Source organism: Ambystoma mexicanum, chromosome 13, assembly GCF_040938575.1.
Source record: "Ambystoma mexicanum isolate Mex_15411 chromosome 13, UKY_AmexF1_1, whole genome shotgun sequence".
Taxonomy (NCBI): domain Eukaryota; kingdom Metazoa; phylum Chordata; class Amphibia; order Caudata; family Ambystomatidae; genus Ambystoma; species Ambystoma mexicanum.
In genome coordinates this window covers 693,885,356-693,900,758 of record NC_090938.1, presented here as the reverse complement: position 1 = coordinate 693,900,758, position 15,403 = coordinate 693,885,356, and positions in this window count along the sequence as shown.

Below are 15,403 nucleotides of genomic sequence, written 5' to 3'. Positions count from 1 at the left end.
GAAATTGGATGTGATGACCATACTCTCTACGGTTACAATAGCACTGTCACCCTTTGGAAAGTTATACGAAGCCCTAAATGATGCAATGAAAGACCAAAATTCATTGATCGCTATGATGTACTCAAAAATACTCCAAGGAGAAACGTCCTAATGCAGATGCACACGAAAGGCCAAGACAGGGGACTATAAGTAAAGAAAACACTGGGAGAGAAACAGAGGTATATGTTACAAGATCCTCACAAACTCAAACAGAGACGTTTGGGGGAGCCATCCCCACTAACTAGCGCACTAAAAGTAGCAAATGACGACTCGGCCCGTACTTCTACAGTACCGGCAAGGCCTCAAAAAAACGATCTGCATTCTCTAATTACCCCTGTACCTCTATTGCCACAGGAGGGCGATGGTGGCAAAAACGATACAGGCTGTGGGCAAAAAAGAAGAAAATCAGAGCCAAAACTGAACGTTAATGAAAACTCAAAGACAAATTCAGCCCCGGCAATCTTTACGTTCACCTCTGATCATATCTTCCCAACATTCGATATTTTCTCGCAGAAAGCATTGTCTCAAAACGAGCCTTCGAAAAAGCCTGTACTGAGGCCAAGCTGCTTAACAAAGGAGGGGAAGGGCAAATCAGGACTTGCGAAAGAACCACCCCCTGCAGCCAAAGTAACAGCTGTCAAAAAACCAACGGTCTCAAGTTTCAACAGACCTATTCAGAAAAAAACTAGCTCATCACCAGTCCAGAGCGAGCTAACAGAAGAGGATCAACAAGACGATGAACATTCATACGACTCAATAGATTTGATGAACTTAAGCTTATACACTGTCGAGGATTCGGATTCCGAAATTCCAGTAGCTCCGCAATAAAAAAAGATCAAAAGAGATGTCACAAAGCCTCGCCTGACACAAATGGCAAACAAGAAAGTGCTTTTTGCGGATTCTAGTCCATTATCACAAGAATCCAAGTCACGAACCAAAAACACCAACAAAAAAGCCTCTGAAAGAGCTTCGGAGTCTTCGCAATTACAAGGACTAAAACGAAGACACTCAATGATAGGCCAGGACAGCCCTACATTTAAATTCCATAATCAAGGAAATAACAGGAAAGCTGAGGTACGAAAGGAAAATGCAGGAGAAGTTGAAGCTACCAAACATCGCCCACTGGGAGAGACAAGTTTGCGCCGCCCTGAACTTCAACCAAAAACACATTACAGGTCAAGGGTTCACGACCCAAGTGAGATTCCTGAGTCATCTAATTGGCAAGAAAACACTCGGGAAAGTAAGCTCACTTCTAGTGTGCAATCAATCCCGATGCGAACATTCAAGCTACAAAGATGTCGCGAAGAAAGAGACAATTGGACCCTGAATTACAAAGCGCTTTCAAGCATCTTCGAGCAAATAAAGCCCCTCAAAGCAGCCTCACTAAACATCATTGATATCCTGGAACCTAACCCCAATAGAAGGAAGGACAGTTCCTACCTACATGTCAATTCAAGCAAGGCCCAAAAATTACTTTGGAGTTCCAAGGATGAATTAAAATACCTGGGCTTAGAGTTTACCCTCGCAATGAACGCGACACTGAATCAAGCAGATAAAACTATGGAGATGACACCCAGCTCATCTTCAGGCTACCATCGGCCTCCTCTTCCCCTTCCATCATCTCTGACTGTCTTTCTGCTATCCATGAATGGTGTGCCGCCAACGACCTCTGCCTTAATGCCAGTAAGACTGAGATTCTACTCATCGGCACACCCACTCCCTCCTTCCCTGCAGCTCTCTGGCCTGCCTCCCTTGGCCCTCTTCCTGCTCCTACCTGCAAGGCAAAAAACCTCGGGGTCATCTTCGACTCCACACTCTCTTTCTCTCCTCACATATCTGATGTCTCTAAGAAGTCACACTACCAGCTGCACCTCCTCAGAGGTATCCTTCCTTTCCTCTCCTTCCCCCAGAAGCTCACTGTCTCTAGAGCCCTGGTTCTCTCCAAGCTGGACTACTGTAACAGCCTCTATCTAAATCTGCCTGCCTCTACTCTCCGCCCTTTGCAACTCATCCAGAACAGGACTGCGAGACTTGTCCTTGGCCTCAAGCCCAGGGACAGTATCTCTCCAGGACTGAAATCACTACAAGTCTCTCGTCTTTTGTCAGCATTCTCAGGTAATTATATCTTCTATATGTGCGTCAGTCCGATTTCTCATGACATCACCATTCATCTTCCTTCATTATTTTCTTGGCTTCTTCAAGTATTCCCTTCTGACAACTGTCATATTGTCTCGACTGTGAATATGGCTTTCTCAATGGAAACCTTACTGTCCAGATTTTCTTAGGTGTCTGTACTTCAATAGGTGCTGTTATTCTGATAAGCACTTGGCAGAGCCCATATGCGGCTCTCTGCTGATTTAACTGTTCTTCGTACGTCACATATTTTGGTGTGAACTCAATAGGTAATGGGAGGGGTGCAGCTGGAGTGGGGACGATACTTGGCGCTTCCTCTTCACGCTCTAAGGTGGTCCCCCTATCTGGAGCCGAATTAGCACCTTTAGTACACCAGCAAGGGTAGGTTTGATGTCTCTTCCTGTGAATTACCTTTTTGGGCAGGCAAAAGTCCACACATTTGAGGATTTGTCCAGGCTTCTTGGCTTTCTTCAACATCATTATGGTAAAAACAATGGAGTAGGGCTGTATACTATCTTGATGATAACCACCTTCTCCAATGCCAACTATTCCTGTTCAACTTTGGCTTGCTTGTGGAAAAGCACATGCTAGCGTCTTGAAGTTCTAGGTTGGATGGTATTATCTATTCAGTTTCACTACATTGTCCTTCCTGCGTCCGATGCTGGTGATTGTTGCTTTGAATTCATTTTGGTGATTTACTAGGGCAGGTATGTGGGCACTGTAGGGGAACCCGATGAGACCCACTTGGTGAACCATTCAGGGATCGATCTGCATAAATAATAATTGATGTCTACACTATGTTGATCTATGTTTGACATCTCAGTGATGATTTATTTGGTTTGTTTAGGTGCCTTCAATGGTGCATAAGCAGAATACCTGTTTGTGGTATTTGGGATTTCATTGCTGGGAGAAAACATCGAGGGGTACTCGATATTGTTTTAAGCCACTAAACTCCCTTTCCAACATATTTTAGGACTGGAGCAAATATTATATAAACAAACTCCAGTCCTAGAACATTTGTAGAAAGAGTTGGATAGTGGGATAAAACAAAATATTGAGTGCCCCTCAGTGTTTTTTTCTGCAGTGAAATCACTGGGTACCCCTTTTTGTCACTGTAGACAGCTTGCGCAATTCTCTCTTTGGTGATCTGCATTCTTTACACTGGTTGCCCCTTATTTATTTTATTTTATTTCGGATTTTTAAAGCGCGCAATCAGCCCGTGGGCATTGTGTCGCTGTTACAGTTCAAAGATACAATTGTCTGGTTACATAGAGGAGAAAGGTTGATTATGGTACAGGCAATTTGATTTACAGTCTGTGCATAAAAGGTGTTGTATACAAGGCATAATGCATACAGTACTGTTGTTTTGTTACATTTGTATTTAGTTACATTTCAGGCAGCGGAGCGTATGCGGTACAGCTTAGGCAAGAGTGTGAGAGGGGGTAGTGGCGCTGTTTTAGGTAAAGAGCTTGGTTTTGAGAGATTTACGGAAGGATAGCAGGGATGGTTCAGCTCTAAGGGCGGGGGGAGGTCATTCCAGAGCTTGGGGGCTATGTGTGGGAAGCCAATGCCACCAGCTTTGGCTCTTTTTATGGTGGGCACTTGAAGTTGGTTGTCATATTGGCTTCTTGTTGGACGGAGCGAGGATTTCCTGTTTATGGTCTCTGATAAGTATGACGGAGCAGTATGATTGATACATTTGTGCGTGAGGGTGAGTATTTTGAAGTTGATTCTTTCCTTGACTGGGAGCCAGTGTGCCTCTCTACGGGCCTGAGATACATGGTCGGATTTTGGGATGTGCAGGGCAGCACGGAGCGCGTTATTTTTTACTATTTGGAGATTTCTTAGATTTTTAGCAGATGTGCCAGCTAGGAGGGCGTTGCAGTAGTCTAATTCGGCACCTATGGTTGCTCTAGTTGGCACCTATGGTTGCTCTAGTGATGGCGAGGCAGTTGGGTGTGGTGAGGTAGGGTTTTATGGCAAGGATGAGTTTGGTGGTCAATGCAGATGAGGAGGAGATGGCGCTGACTTGTCTTGACATGGAGAGTGTGTTGTCTAGGTAGACTCCTAGGGTTTTGACAGCGGTGGAGACCGGTATGTTGATGTTATCAATGATCATGTGCGAGTAGTTTTGGCTGAGTCTGGAGAGGGTTTCGCTGGGTGCAAGGATAATGATCTCAGTTTTGTCGCTGTTAAGGCAGAGACCGTTGATCGCCATCCAGGTCTGGATTGTGGAGTAGATGTTGAGGAGGGCTTCTGTGTGTTTGGCATAATCACCAGTAAGTGGGAATAGGACTTGAGTGTCATCGGCATAGTTGGTGTAGGCTATGCCGAGGGTGTCCAGTAGGTCAAAGAGCGGTTTAGTGAAAAGGTTGTAGAGGGTCGGTGCAGTGCAGGAGCCTTGTGGGACTCCACAGCTAATGGTGGTGGGGGGAGCGTTGGCGAGATCCGAGAAGACTTTCATGGCCCTGCCTTCAAGGAATGAGGTGATCCAGGTGGTTGCTTTGTGAGAGAAGTGGGCTGCATTGGAGAGGTGAGATGTGAGGATGTTGTGGTCGACTAGGTCAAATGCTGCGGAGAGATCGAGCAGAAGGAGGAGAGCAGGTTTACCTGTGTCCATTATTTTGGTGATTTGATTTTTCAGATCTAGAAGGGCAGTTTCAGTTCTGTGTCCTTTGCGGAACCCCGATTGCCTTTTGCCGAGGATGGCGTAGGTTTCAAGGTACTGCTGTATTTGGTTGTGTGCGGCTTTATCTAGGATTTTGAGGAGGAAGGGGACGGTGGTGATGGGGCGTTAGTTGTTAGGGGAAGTTGGGTCTAGGGATGGTTTCTTTAAGAGTGGGCGGACCCAGGCCTCATCACACATAGGTGCATTCTTGAGTGTAGCTCTGCATGTTTCTATTTCCTTTGTTGACCTCATAGGGGCCACGTTCTTTGTGGGTGGAATGACTTGCCGTAGTATCAGAACTATGATGTGGCATCTCTGAGGGTGTTTTGGTTTGCACCTGTTAAGGATTTCAATCAGGCGATACACTCTGCTCTCGGCCTAGTGTACAGCGCAATGGAAACACTTATTTGATATATAGATTCGATTATTTGAAAGATGTATCATTCGTATCACACCCCTTACTTAAAAATACCCCGGGTCACGCTGGACCAGGAATCAGGCTGGTTTGTAAAAGGTATTATTTATTTACCCTCCCTTTGGATTTATATCCCGGGCTCCCCAGCAAGTGAGAGGGGAACAGCACCCCAACCTGCCTTATCAACAGTGAAGCTCCTAGGAAAGGAGGACCAGAGACCTCTCAAGCTTTACCTTACAAGTAAAATAGTGGCTAGAACACTTAAAACGTCGGCCAGAAAGGCATCACGCTCTAAACCCCCATACAAAAGAACATGTAAAAATCAAAAAAATCAAAATAAACTAAGCATCTCCAATCCCTCCAACTCCATGAATACTCTAATGGAGTACTTTGGCAGGAAAGGACGCCAAGATGGCTCCAGGCAGGCAACAAAAAGATTGCAGAAATTGCCCCAGATATGGGCGGACTAGAGCAACTTATTGTAGGAAAAGATAAAGCCAAGGCTACCCAGTCCAGTGCATCAGAGCCAAGTGTGCAACCGGAAACCTCACTAAAGCTCCCTGTGGCCGTTCTAAGCAAGGTGAGAGCGAGGGTTCACCAACCGGAGGAAGTGTCACTAGAACTTAGAACACCACCACATGATCAAATTAACCCTCCCGAGGGAAATGAAACAGCACATGAGGAAAGGGTATTACAACCTAAACCCACAAATGACCTTGGGGAACTCAACAAAGGAAAAGAGATGCCGAAGAGAGACAAAGAGAAAAGTGGTAGCAAAACTCCTACAGGACAACCTTTGGCGAACCAACCAACCTCTAGTCCCTTACATTCTAATACTACAGATAAGAAGAAACATACCGATAAAACAACAAACTCAGATTTAAGGCGAGGTCGCCAACACCAAACAGACGGATGAGTGAGGTCGCCAGTAAACAAACGCAAGACTCTCCTCAAAAGAAATTGGATGTGATGACCATACTCTCTACGGTTACAATAGCACTGTCACCCTTTGGAAAGTTATACGAAGCCCTAAATGATGCAATGAAAGACCAAAATTCATTGATCGCTATGATGTACTCAAAAATACTCCAAGGAGAAACGTCCTAATGCAGATGCACACGAAAGGCCAAGACAGGGGACTATAAGTAAAGAAAACACTGGGAGAGAAACAGAGGTATATGTTACAAGATCCTCACAAACTCAAACAGAGACGTTTGGGGGAGCCATCCCCACTAACTAGCGCACTAAAAGTAGCAAATGACGACTCGGCCCGTACTTCTACAGTACCGGCAAGGCCTCAAAAAAACGATCTGCATTCTCTAATTACCCCTGTACCTCTATTGCCACAGGAGGGCGATGGTGGCAAAAACGATACAGGCTGTGGGCAAAAAAGAAGAAAATCAGAGCCAAAACTGAACGTTAATGAAAACTCAAAGACAAATTCAGCCCCGGCAATCTTTACGTTCACCTCTGATCATATCTTCCCAACATTCGATATTTTCTCGCAGAAAGCATTGTCTCAAAACGAGCCTTCGAAAAAGCCTGTACTGAGGCCAAGCTGCTTAACAAAGGAGGGGAAGGGCAAATCAGGACTTGCGAAAGAACCACCCCCTGCAGCCAAAGTAACAGCTGTCAAAAAACCAACGGTCTCAAGTTTCAACAGACCTATTCAGAAAAAAACTAGCTCATCACCAGTCCAGAGCGAGCTAACAGAAGAGGATCAACAAGACGATGAACATTCATACGACTCAATAGATTTGATGAACTTAAGCTTATACACTGTCGAGGATTCGGATTCCGAAATTCCAGTAGCTCCGCAATAAAAAAAGATCAAAAGAGATGTCACAAAGCCTCGCCTGACACAAATGGCAAACAAGAAAGTGCTTTTTGCGGATTCTAGTCCATTATCACAAGAATCCAAGTCACGAACCAAAAACACCAACAAAAAAGCCTCTGAAAGAGCTTCGGAGTCTTCGCAATTACAAGGACTAAAACGAAGACACTCAATGATAGGCCAGGACAGCCCTACATTTAAATTCCATAATCAAGGAAATAACAGGAAAGCTGAGGTACGAAAGGAAAATGCAGGAGAAGTTGAAGCTACCAAACATCGCCCACTGGGAGAGACAAGTTTGCGCCGCCCTGAACTTCAACCAAAAACACATTACAGGTCAAGGGTTCACGACCCAAGTGAGATTCCTGAGTCATCTAATTGGCAAGAAAACACTCGGGAAAGTAAGCTCACTTCTAGTGTGCAATCAATCCCGATGCGAACATTCAAGCTACAAAGATGTCGCGAAGAAAGAGACAATTGGACCCTGAATTACAAAGCGCTTTCAAGCATCTTCGAGCAAATAAAGCCCCTCAAAGCAGCCTCACTAAACATCATTGATATCCTGGAACCTAACCCCAATAGAAGGAAGGACAGTTCCTACCTACATGTCAATTCAAGCAAGGCCCAAAAATTACTTTGGAGTTCCAAGGATGAATTAAAATACCTGGGCTTAGAGTTTACCCTCGCAATGAACGCGACACTGAATCAAGCAGATAAAACTATGGAGATGACACCCAGCTCATCTTCAGGCTACCATCGGCCTCCTCTTCCCCTTCCATCATCTCTGACTGTCTTTCTGCTATCCATGAATGGTGTGCCGCCAACGACCTCTGCCTTAATGCCAGTAAGACTGAGATTCTACTCATCGGCACACCCACTCCCTCCTTCCCTGCAGCTCTCTGGCCTGCCTCCCTTGGCCCTCTTCCTGCTCCTACCTGCAAGGCAAAAAACCTCGGGGTCATCTTCGACTCCACACTCTCTTTCTCTCCTCACATATCTGATGTCTCTAAGAAGTCACACTACCAGCTGCACCTCCTCAGAGGTATCCTTCCTTTCCTCTCCTTCCCCCAGAAGCTCACTGTCTCTAGAGCCCTGGTTCTCTCCAAGCTGGACTACTGTAACAGCCTCTATCTAAATCTGCCTGCCTCTACTCTCCGCCCTTTGCAACTCATCCAGAACAGGACTGCGAGACTTGTCCTTGGCCTCAAGCCCAGGGACAGTATCTCTCCAGGACTGAAATCACTACAAGTCTCTCGTCTTTTGTCAGCATTCTCAGGTAATTATATCTTCTATATGTGCGTCAGTCCGATTTCTCATGACATCACCATTCATCTTCCTTCATTATTTTCTTGGCTTCTTCAAGTATTCCCTTCTGACAACTGTCATATTGTCTCGACTGTGAATATGGCTTTCTCAATGGAAACCTTACTGTCCAGATTTTCTTAGGTGTCTGTACTTCAATAGGTGCTGTTATTCTGATAAGCACTTGGCAGAGCCCATATGCGGCTCTCTGCTGATTTAACTGTTCTTCGTACGTCACATATTTTGGTGTGAACTCAATAGGTAATGGGAGGGGTGCAGCTGGAGTGGGGACGATACTTGGCGCTTCCTCTTCACGCTCTAAGGTGGTCCCCCTATCTGGAGCCGAATTAGCACCTTTAGTACACCAGCAAGGGTAGGTTTGATGTCTCTTCCTGTGAATTACCTTTTTGGGCAGGCAAAAGTCCACACATTTGAGGATTTGTCCAGGCTTCTTGGCTTTCTTCAACATCATTATGGTAAAAACAATGGAGTAGGGCTGTATACTATCTTGATGATAACCACCTTCTCCAATGCCAACTATTCCTGTTCAACTTTGGCTTGCTTGTGGAAAAGCACATGCTAGCGTCTTGAAGTTCTAGGTTGGATGGTATTATCTATTCAGTTTCACTACATTGTCCTTCCTGCGTCCGATGCTGGTGATTGTTGCTTTGAATTCATTTTGGTGATTTACTAGGGCAGGTATGTGGGCACTGTAGGGGAACCCGATGAGACCCACTTGGTGAACCATTCAGGGATCGATCTGCATAAATAATAATTGATGTCTACACTATGTTGATCTATGTTTGACATCTCAGTGATGATTTATTTGGTTTGTTTAGGTGCCTTCAATGGTGCATAAGCAGAATACCTGTTTGTGGTATTTGGGATTTCATTGCTGGGAGAAAACATCGAGGGGTACTCGATATTGTTTTAAGCCACTAAACTCCCTTTCCAACATATTTTAGGACTGGAGCAAATATTATATAAACAAACTCCAGTCCTAGAACATTTGTAGAAAGAGTTGGATAGTGGGATAAAACAAAATATTGAGTGCCCCTCAGTGTTTTTTTCTGCAGTGAAATCACTGGGTACCCCTTTTTGTCACTGTAGACAGCTTGCGCAATTCTCTCTTTGGTGATCTGCATTCTTTACACTGGTTGCCCCTTATTTATTTTATTTTATTTCGGATTTTTAAAGCGCGCAATCAGCCCGTGGGCATTGTGTCGCTGTTACAGTTCAAAGATACAATTGTCTGGTTACATAGAGGAGAAAGGTTGATTATGGTACAGGCAATTTGATTTACAGTCTGTGCATAAAAGGTGTTGTATACAAGGCATAATGCATACAGTACTGTTGTTTTGTTACATTTGTATTTAGTTACATTTCAGGCAGCGGAGCGTATGCGGTACAGCTTAGGCAAGAGTGTGAGAGGGGGTAGTGGCGCTGTTTTAGGTAAAGAGCTTGGTTTTGAGAGATTTACGGAAGGATAGCAGGGATGGTTCAGCTCTAAGGGCGGGGGGAGGTCATTCCAGAGCTTGGGGGCTATGTGTGGGAAGCCAATGCCACCAGCTTTGGCTCTTTTTATGGTGGGCACTTGAAGTTGGTTGTCATATTGGCTTCTTGTTGGACGGAGCGAGGATTTCCTGTTTATGGTCTCTGATAAGTATGACGGAGCAGTATGATTGATACATTTGTGCGTGAGGGTGAGTATTTTGAAGTTGATTCTTTCCTTGACTGGGAGCCAGTGTGCCTCTCTACGGGCCTGAGATACATGGTCGGATTTTGGGATGTGCAGGGCAGCACGGAGCGCGTTATTTTTTACTATTTGGAGATTTCTTAGATTTTTAGCAGATGTGCCAGCTAGGAGGGCGTTGCAGTAGTCTAATTCGGCACCTATGGTTGCTCTAGTTGGCACCTATGGTTGCTCTAGTGATGGCGAGGCAGTTGGGTGTGGTGAGGTAGGGTTTTATGGCAAGGATGAGTTTGGTGGTCAATGCAGATGAGGAGGAGATGGCGCTGACTTGTCTTGACATGGAGAGTGTGTTGTCTAGGTAGACTCCTAGGGTTTTGACAGCGGTGGAGACCGGTATGTTGATGTTATCAATGATCATGTGCGAGTAGTTTTGGCTGAGTCTGGAGAGGGTTTCGCTGGGTGCAAGGATAATGATCTCAGTTTTGTCGCTGTTAAGGCAGAGACCGTTGATCGCCATCCAGGTCTGGATTGTGGAGTAGATGTTGAGGAGGGCTTCTGTGTGTTTGGCATAATCACCAGTAAGTGGGAGTAGGACTTCAGTGTCATCGGCATAGTTGGTGTAGGCTATGCCGAGGGTGTCCAGTAGGTCAAAGAGCGGTTTAGTGAAAAGGTTGTAGAGGGTCGGTGCAGTGCAGGAGCCTTGTGGGACTCCACAGCTAATGGTGGTGGGGGGAGCGTTGGCGAGATCCGAGAAGACTTTCATGGCCCTGCCTTCAAGGAATGAGGTGATCCAGGTGGTTGCTTTGTGAGAGAAGTGGGCTGCATTGGAGAGGTGAGATGTGAGGATGTTGTGGTCGACTAGGTCAAATGCTGCGGAGAGATCGAGCAGAAGGAGGAGAGCAGGTTTACCTGTGTCCATTATTTTGGTGATTTGATTTTTCAGATCTAGAAGGGCAGTTTCAGTTCTGTGTCCTTTGCGGAACCCCGATTGCCTTTTGCCGAGGATGGCGTAGGTTTCAAGGTACTGCTGTATTTGGTTGTGTGCGGCTTTATCTAGGATTTTGAGGAGGAAGGGGACGGTGGTGATGGGGCGATAGTTGTTAGGGGAAGTTGGGTCTAGGGATGGTTTCTTTAAGAGTGGGCGGACCCAGGCCTCATCACACATAGGTGCATTCTTGAGTGTAGCTCTGCATGTTTCTATTTCCTTTGTTGACCTCATAGGGGCCACGTTCTTTGTGGGTGGAATGACTTGCCGTAGTATCAGAACTATGATGTGGCATCTCTGAGGGTGTTTTGGTTTGCACCTGTTAAGGATTTCAATCAGGCGATACACTCTGCTCTCGGCCTAGTGTACAGCGCAATGGAAACACTTATTTGATATATAGATTCGATTATTTGAAAGATGTATCATTCGTATCACACCCCTTACTTAAAAATACCCCGGGTCACGCTGGACCAGGAATCAGGCTGGTTTGTAAAAGGTATTATTTATTTACCCTCCCTTTGGATTTATATCCCGGGCTCCCCAGCAAGTGAGAGGGGAACAGCACCCCAACCTGCCTTATCAACAGTGAAGCTCCTAGGAAAGGAGGACCAGAGACCTCTCAAGCTTTACCTTACAAGTAAAATAGTGGCTAGAACACTTAAAACGTCGGCCAGAAAGGCATCACGCTCTAAACCCCCATACAAAAGAACATGTAAAAATCAAAAAAATCAAAATAAACTAAGCATCTCCAATCCCTCCAACTCCATGAATACTCTAATGGAGTACTTTGGCAGGAAAGGACGCCAAGATGGCTCCATGCAGGCAACAAAAAGATTGCAGAAATTGCCCCAGATATGGGCGGACTAGAGCAACTTATTGTAGGAAAAGATAAAGCCAAGGCTACCCAGTCCAGTGCATCAGAGCCAAGTGTGCAACCGGAAACCTCACTAAAGCTCCCTGTGGCCGTTCTAAGCAAGGTGAGAGCGAGGGTTCACCAACCGGAGGAAGTGTCACTAGAACCACATGATCAAATTAACCCTCCCGAGGGAAATGAAACAACACATGAGGAAAGGGTATTACAACCTAAACCCACAAATGACCTTGGGGAACTCAACAAAGGAAAAGAGATGCCGAAGAGAGACAAAGAGAAAAGTGGTAGCAAAACTCCTACAGGACAACCTTTGGCGAACCAACCAACCTCTAGTCCCTTACATTCTAATACTACAGATAAGAAGAAACATACCGATAAAACAACAAACTCAGATTTAAGGCGAGGTCGCCAACACCAAACAGACGGATGAGTGAGGTCGCCAGTAAACAAACGCAAGACTCTCCTCAAAAGAAATTGGATGTGATGACCATACTCTCTACGGTTACAATAGCACTGTCACCCTTTGGAAAGTTATACGAAGCCCTAAATGATGCAATGAAAGACCAAAATTCATTGATCGCTATGATGTACTCAAAAATACTCCAAGGAGAAACGTCCTAATGCAGATGCACACGAAAGGCCAAGACAGGGGAATATAAGTAAAGAAAACACTGGGAGAGAAACAGAGGTATATGTTACAAGATCCTCACAAACTCAAACAGAGACGTTTGGGGGAGCCATCCCCACTAACTAGCGCACTAAAAGTAGCAAATGACGACTCGGCCCGTACTTCTACAGTACCGGCAAGGCCTCAAAAAAACGATCTGCATTCTCTAATTACCCCTGCACCTCTATTGCCACAGGAGGGCGATGGTGGCAAAAACGATACAGGCTGTGGGCAAAAAAGAAGAAAATCAGAGCCAAAACTGAACGTTAATGAAAACTCAAAGACAAATTCAGCCCCGGCAATCTTTACGTTCACCTCTGATCATATCTTCCCAACATTCGATATTTTCTCGCAGAAAGCATTGTCTCAAAACGAGCCTTCGAAAAAGCCTGTACTGAGGCCAAGCTGCTTAACAAAGGAGGGGAAGGGCAAATCAGGACTTGCGAAAGAACCACCCCCTGCAGCCAAAGTAACAGCTGTCAAAAAACCAACGGTCTCAAGTTTCAACAGACCTATTCAGAAAAAAACTAGCTCATCACCAGTCCAGAGCGAGCTAACAGAAGAGGATCAACAAGACGATGAACATTCATACGACTCAATAGATTTGATGAACTTAAGCTTATACACTGTCGAGGATTCGGATTCCGAAATTCCAGTAGCTCCGCAATAAAAAAAGATCAAAAGAGATGTCACAAAGCCTCGCCTGACACAAATGGCAAACAAGAAAGTGCTTTTTGCGGATTCTAGTCCATTATCACAAGAATCCAAGTCACGAACCAAAAACACCAACAAAAAAGCCTCTGAAAGAGCTTCGGAGTCTTCGCAATTACAAGGACTAAAACGAAGACACTCAATGATAGGCCAGGACAGCCCTACATTTAAATTCCATAATCAAGGAAATAACAGGAAAGCTGAGGTACGAAAGGAAAATGCAGGAGAAGTTGAAGCTACCAAACATCGCCCACTGGGAGAGACGAGTTTGCGCCGCCCTGAACTTCAACCAAAACACATTACAGGTCAAGGGTTCACGACCCAAGTGAGATTCCTGAGTCATCTAATTGGCAAGAAAACACTCGGGAAAGTAAGCTCACTTCTAGTGTGCAATCAATCCTGATGCGAACATTCAAGCTACAAAGATGTCGCGAAGAAAGAGACAATTGGACCCTGAATTACAAAGCGCTTTCAAGCATCTTCGAGCAAATAAAGCCCCTCAAAGCAGCCTCACTAAACATCATTGATATCCTGGAACCTAACCCCAATAGAAGGAAGGACAGTTCCTACCTACATGTCAATTCAAGCAAGGCCCAAAAATTACTTTGGAGTTCCAAGGATGAATTAAAATACCTGGGCTTAGAGTTTACCCTCGCAATGAACGCGACACTGAATCAAGCAGATAAAACTATGGAGAAGAAAGCGACAAAAAATTCTAGAGGACCGATTAAAGAAAGACTCACAAGAGCACCACTAAATCATAACTTGCCTAGTAGGAGACCCTCCTACATTAGATCAGCTCAGGTTGCCTCAGAGAGAGTCATTAATTCTAGAGATCTGGGGGGGGGAACAGCTAGACACCTACGGAGGAGCTATGATCTAACACAGCTGCGAAAACAGATAATAGATATGTCACCTAATCCAGCAGAAAGATATCTCTAGAAAGAGGAGCAACGGGACACTTTACACCCAAAGAATGTTTACCAAAGGAAAAAAACTGCTCCGCTTCCCGATGCCAAACAAGAGTGGAGCCTTGGAGAGAAATCGCCCTTCAACCCGGATGAAAACAGCGATTGGTTCAAGAAGCAAGTAAATCGGCTAAGAACAAAGTAGCCACCATTCAAGGACATCTCGGACCCACTTTGGCTTCATCAAGGATTACACGATACACCCACATTGTCATTGGCGTCTTGGAACATGAGGGGATTCGCCCATTTGACCGTGAGATCAGATGTGCAAACGGAGTTTGACGTACTTTGGGCCTCATTCCGAGTACGGCGCTAACCAATGGCGCTATTAACGCCTTGGTTGACGCCGTACCCGGACCGGCAGCGCCTTGGTGGTTGGCGGAATTACCGCCCCATTCCAAGGTTGGCGGGGCGGTAATTCCCCAATCCCCATTTACCCTTCCCCATTCCCATTCTTGCCCCATAGGGCATAATGGGAGTGGGGAAGGCGTCAATTACGCCACCGTAAATTACGGTGGCGTAATTAACATCAAGGTCCCTTAGCGCCATGGTATTTAACGCCTGCTAAAAGCAGGTGTTAAAAGCACCATGGCGCTAAGGGAACTCGGAGTATGGCGGTAAGGGATTACCGCCACCGCTCTCGTTAGCGGTGGCCGCTATCCCTTAACGCCATACTCGGAATGAGGCCCTTTGTCTGCAGGAGACATGGCTCATCAATAAGCCCTGTTTAGACGGCTTCTAGCTAGCACACTCCCCGGCTCAAAAAGGCCAAAAAGGTAGACCACGATCGGGATTAATAACAGCGGTCAAGTCAGGAAGTTACCTGTCCTTGAAAAAGGTCCTGAAGAGATCGGAATTCATCCTGGCATCAATAATCTCGTGGTCAGCCGTGGTCAAAAGCATAAAAAAACAGATGCAAGAAAAAATATTGGTCCTTAACATCTATTGGAACCCTCTGAGAATTCCGAATGCACAACTTCTGATGGAAGTCGAATGGACAATCGACTCAGCCTTAATAGAAGAAGACGTCAAACATATAATGATTGCAGGTGATCTAAACATCGATCTACTTACTGATAAGAGAAATCCATGTGGAAGAGCCGCTTTGTGGTCAAAT